Below are 5,974 nucleotides of genomic sequence, written 5' to 3'. Positions count from 1 at the left end.
TTCTGGAGAAGCAGCCCCTTAAGAAATGCAATACGTGCAACTTATCGACAGCAAAAGAGCGGTCGCCCTGGTCACAGAGGCAACATCGACACGGAAGGCCACTTCTGGCCAGGCTCCGCAGACACAGGTGGCTGCTAACGGAGCAGCTCTCGTGTCAAAAGGCTTGAGTTTGGTTCCTGCCTCCACCACTTCCTCTCTGTGATCTTGAGAAAGTGGCTTGCTTCTCTGGACCTCATAGGGCTTTTGTAATAATTAAACAAGTTAGTAGTTAATGCACGTAAAGAACTTAAAGCATGCCTGGCATACAGCGCCCAATAAATGCTAGAAAGAAAAGAAAGAGGGGAAAAAAAACAACAGAGACCGACAATAACACTTCACCATGCTCTGGATATCCCAGACACGTCCCCACGACAGACAGCAGCATCATTTCACGTACATAACCTCCCGGGAAACAACGCAGACCGCTAGGTCTCCCTTAAAACTCTGAGCAGAAGGTAGCTGTAAACCCACTATCGCTTCACAATCAAGCTTGCCCTACAGCGTCAAGGACAGACAGCATATGACGTGCTAGAAAAACAACTGGCCTGCAGGGACGGAGCCCAGCTCAGCGTCCCAACTCTGGGGCTCAGAAATGCAACTCACAGTTTTACTGAACTCCGAGGCATGCATAAGCCTATGCCTAACCCGTGGGACCCCATGGGAAACTGCCAAGCCCTGACCTTGAAAAATGCAGAGTGTACCATGGCTGTCAAATCCCAAATGGCAGCTCCACTCAGCACCCCCAGTTCCTCTAAACACCTTTACTACTTGATAATTTTAACACTGGCTTAGGGTGTTCTCAACTAGACTCTAAGAACCGATTCGTGACAATGACAGTATAATGATCATGAAGCCTGTTTAAACAGCATTGTTACAGAGTCAATCACGCACTCCAAAAACAATGAACTGAAAGAATCTTACCATCAGGCCTGGAATTCTTAGCCTGAATCACGTCTGGATCTCATTAGCCTAACTGAGATTTAACACTGTCTTCAATTATGAATTAAGCAACATGCCATGGGAGTATTAGCAGCGCCTGTGACTCTAATAAAAAATATATTAATATAATGTTAACGTTAGAGCTGTTAGAAATATCTTACAATATTGTACCCATTCGTCAGTACTTCGAGATTATTTATTAGACCCACTACCAAATCTTCAAATGCAATGCTTTAGGCTTTAGTAAAGAAGCATATATTAGTATGATAATGGTCTTTCAGGTATGTTGCTAAACTCTATCTCAATATATTTGGTTCCCTTTGAAATCCTATATATTTTGATGCATTAAGATATCTTTCTGAAATGAAGTCCAGCACCTTCATCAGTATCAGAGGGGTCCATGGTACCCCCCCCCCAAAAAAAGGCAAAGAGGATAAACTATAATTGCACACAGAAGATGAGAATGTACGTGCTTTAGAGGGAGGCCACTAGCCCTGTCCAGTTTTTCATCTCTGATATTTGGCAGTGACCACATATTGGTAGGTGCCCAATATGAACTTATGAATCAATAAACAACACAACCAAATACAGATAAAAATACAGCCCGAGTATTCCAGCGCTGGATGATGGCCCATTTATCCCACGACACCATTCATATGGTACGGTGATCACGGTCCAAAAGCACCTGGAAGGGCCGCGGCACTCAATCCGCTTTAAGGCCATATGACACAGAAAAGTGTAAGCAAAGGAGGCAGGTTCCTACTGTGGGACAATGATTTTGAGAACTTATCACCTCCTTTTAGTAGGGAAGAGGAGTGTTCGGGGAGCTGAATCAGGGACAGTGTCCCAGGCATCGGACACAACCAAGAAAGCTTCACCTGTTATCATCTGCCTAGAGATAATGGAGGAGAGAAGCAAACACACCCCTCTGGCCCCAGCTACACAGCTGTGATCTCTCTCCATCAGTGTCTACCACCAAGTCCAAGTCCCTCCTACCCGGAGGACGACAACAGACCCCGCAGCCGCAGACCCACCTGTCTCCCTCTCCTCCTGCCCTGCTGGTCCATCCTCCCTGGAACTCCCACCGTGAGATCTGCGAGTGTAAATCAGGTCACGGAATTCCCACTCCGACCCCTCCGAGAGCTTCCCATCACATCTAATCACAAAACGCCTCGCCATCCAGGACCACAAGGCCTTGTGCGACCCCGCCCTGCCCGCCCCTCCTCCTCCTCTCCCTACCTCTCTCCCTGAACACTGGCCGCATTCGGTCACCAACGCCCCAGCCCGGTGGCATCCACGGCCTTTCTGCACGGGTCCCAGCTCCTGCCTGGCCAGCCCCCTCACTTCATTCCCAGCTCTCCTCAGAGAAGCCTCTGCTATCTCCAAAGCCACTTTCTAGTCCCATGTTCTGCATGACTTTCCTTCAGAGCACTTGTCACTACCTGACACCACATTACATAATTACCGGTTTACCGCAGTGATTACCAACTCGATTTGGGGAGAGGCTTTAAAAGACAACAGTGCTCCAGGCCCCACCCAAAGCAATGAAGTTGAAATTTCTGGGAGGGGGCCAGGCATCTCTAGTCCACAAAACGCCCCAACTGATTTGAATGTGCACCCAGGGTTCACGGTCCAGAACGTGCTTCTCAAACATTCATGTGCACGTGAGGACCTGGGGCGCTATTGAGCAGCAGGCTCTGATTCTGCAGGCCTGACACTCTGCATTTCTAACGAGTTCTCAGTGAGCCCTTCTTGAGCTGTGAGGGTCTAAGACGGCACTGTCCCACACAACTCTGCAGTGACAAAAACGTTCCGTATCAACGCCGTCTGATACACGTGGCTGCTGAGCACGGGAAATGAGCTGAGAATCTGACATTTTTATCTTCGGTGACCACGTTGGACGGTGCAGGTCTAGAATGCATATGGCGCCATGAAGGAGAGCACCAGGGCTGAGCGATGTGGAGCGTGAGGAAGGACCGAGGCTTACTCCAAAGTCTAGGCCCGAGAGGGCCCTCTGTAGAGGGGGTGGCTAAGAAAACCCAACCAGAGGCCGGGTCAGCCACCTCCTCAGGAGCGGATCAATATTTACCTGAGGCAGGGCGGCAGACTCAGATGACCAAGTCGAGGCACCTTAGTGACTGAGGCATGAGGTGACTACCTCGCACACATCATCATGGCAGGCCCTCCCAACCCCAGCCCCAGGCTCTAGGACTGTAGGCAACCCCCACAGCGCTCACAACATCTGAATGACTGCACTGATTTGTTTATAGGGAGTCTGTCTCTCCCGCTAAGCTGCAGAGTGTTTCAAAGAGAGAACTTACTCCTCTTCATTCTCTATTCCCATCACCTAGCACACAGCAGGACTCGATAAATGCCGAGTGAATGGCAGGGCCTGGAACCCACCAGGACTAGAGTTCATACTTTTACTGTTAATCACGAGAGAGAGAAATTGAATGGTGTGGGGGGGGAGGGCGGTCCATATGAGAAGAAAAGATCGTTTCTTCCTTGAATGATGCAAACATTTCCAAACACATAAATCCAGAGTTCAGAACACAGCATCGTGAGCACCACAGAACCTCACTTCCCAAAACACAAATGCTTGGCCAAGAAGCTGATGTCCTGACAGCAGATTCAAAAAAGTCTATTAGTCTGGAATCTGGAAGAGCTGTTTTTCAAACAAGTCACAAAGGCCCAAGATTCAGAACCACATTCTTGCCTAAAAAGCCCAAAGGCCCGGTTCCCACTATAACTGCTGGGAGGGGCGTCTGGCCTGAGGACGGCAAGGCCCCTGGGAGTCTGTGCAACCCAGATGCTCAGTCTACCCCTGCAGTTAGAACCCTGTGTTTGTGACAGCACTGAGATTTCCAAGGTAACCAAGGACAACAGAGTAGAGAATTATGGCCCCGGAAGGAAGAAGATTAAATTTTAATACTTACAAGTCAACATCAAATTTATTTTTAAAACTACGTATCTAACAAAGCCAAATAAGCAACGCAGACTGGATGGTGCTCTAAAGGGGGGAGTCTTAACTTTACACGCCAGTATTCTAAGTATGTACACAATTTTCCCCTATTTTGAGACTTATTTCATTATGCTCACACAGTCAAAGAAACTGAGACAGAAATATCCTCCCCTAAAAGGGAGGAAAAGCTCACTTTGCAGATTTATGCCATGACTACTTATTTTTTTCCACTATTTCCAAAGACACAGGGCGTACTCCACAGGGCAGCGCCGGACTTCGCTAAGATTGGGCAAAAAAATATTTCACTCAGAGAAAGTGATCGAGTGAAAATTTTGAGATACGGCTATGTGCTGACCTGTTGCCAAGACAAGCTGGCTAGAAAAACAAGCATGGGTTAATAGATATACAGTAGTTTTAATTCACTTACTCCCTTACTATTCACTTCCCCTATTCTTCCTACTGGCTCATGCGAATCCCATGGTGGGGCCCAACCAGGTTCTGTGGATTAACTGTAATGTTAAGCAGTTAGCATTTATTACGCCAGTTGTCTGTCAGGTGTTGTGCAGTGTATTAGCTCATTAAACCTTCACCACAACCCTCTGAAGTAGACAGGTACCACTATCCAGACTTGGAGCTGAGAAAAATAAGAAAACGTTAGGTGTCTCACCCAAGTTCACGTACGTGGCAAGTGGTAGAGTCTGAACTTGAACCCAGGCCTATCTGACAAATAAGTAGTTTAGAGAATTCAGCATTATTAATAGTAACAGAAAGCAGCATCCATATCTGAAAGCGGCAGGGAGCCAAGTTCAAATTCCAGCTCTTCAACTTGCTGGCTCTGTGACCTCGTGCAAATTAACCTCTCTGAGCCTCAACCTCATCGTGTATAAAGCAGGGATGAGGAATAAATACAGATGTGAAATTCACAGCACAGGGTAGGAACCCGAGAGCTAACAGTCCAGCTACAGGTGTGTATACCAAAGTGGTACATTTCGGTTGTAAAACAATTTTTAGCAGACATAACCTACATTGGAAGTAACAGGTCCACAAAAGTTAATCAGTTACAATTAGTTTAACAATTCCATAACTCACCTGTTTAAAATAAACATAGGACCAAGGGCTTGCAAATTTTAAATTTTTATTTGTTACGTAACTTGATGACACAATATCCACTCTTGTGCCTCTTTTCAGTATGAAAAGCAGATGCTTGTTTAAAACCAAAATATGTGGGCATCATTTATTAATAAAATCATATATAGGACAAGTTTTGGTCATTAAACATTAAACACCCTAGAAAAGAACATTATTTAAAGAAATTCACAGTGATTCCTCTTAGAAAGTAAACAACTTTCAAATTTAGTTCTCCTAAGTACAAACGCACACATGCCATCATCCTAGTATGTACACTGGATTGGCTTCCAGTGAGATAGGCCTGTAATGATTTCAACTTTTTCATGCTTGAGACGTTAACCAAGTCTGTGCTTAGAGGGCAACATGGAGCAAGCTTGCAGTTTCATAGAATGACCAAATCTAGTCTCTTTAATCTGCTCAGTAACTGAGCTCTCGGGTAATCTCCCGCACAGCATACAAAGAGAGCTTGGGAATTATACACTGGAAACTAAAATTAATCAGGGAAAGGGTATGCCAATTTTAACAGCAATTCCTATTTGCCTGGCTTTCCAACATCTGCCAGTGTTAATAATATTTAACTGACAAACTGCAGTGGGGAAAAGAAACAGGACTTGAAATACAATCAAGCTTTTTCTAAGGTACCCCGCACAAACCCTTCCCCTAAGAAATATTCAGCTACCTTTTTGGTTGCAATCATTCCATAAACATTATTAATGGTGTATTTTCAAAACATTGTGAAAACCTTTCTCTTGCCAAGCACTTCTAAAAAAACTTTCTTCTGCCCTCCCCGTCTGCCTCATTTGAAGGCATTTTTAAGCTTCGCCTGACACAAGTAGAATTAAGTGAGGTGGGATCACAGAACTCACTACAAAAGGTTTACATGCAACTCTCTTCTGCCAAAAAAAA

This window comes from Pteropus vampyrus, unplaced genomic scaffold (genome assembly GCF_000151845.1).
Source record: "Pteropus vampyrus isolate Shadow unplaced genomic scaffold, Pvam_2.0 Scaffold105, whole genome shotgun sequence".
Classification (NCBI taxonomy): Eukaryota; Metazoa; Chordata; class Mammalia; order Chiroptera; family Pteropodidae; genus Pteropus; species Pteropus vampyrus.
This window is presented reverse-complemented; position numbering follows the sequence as displayed.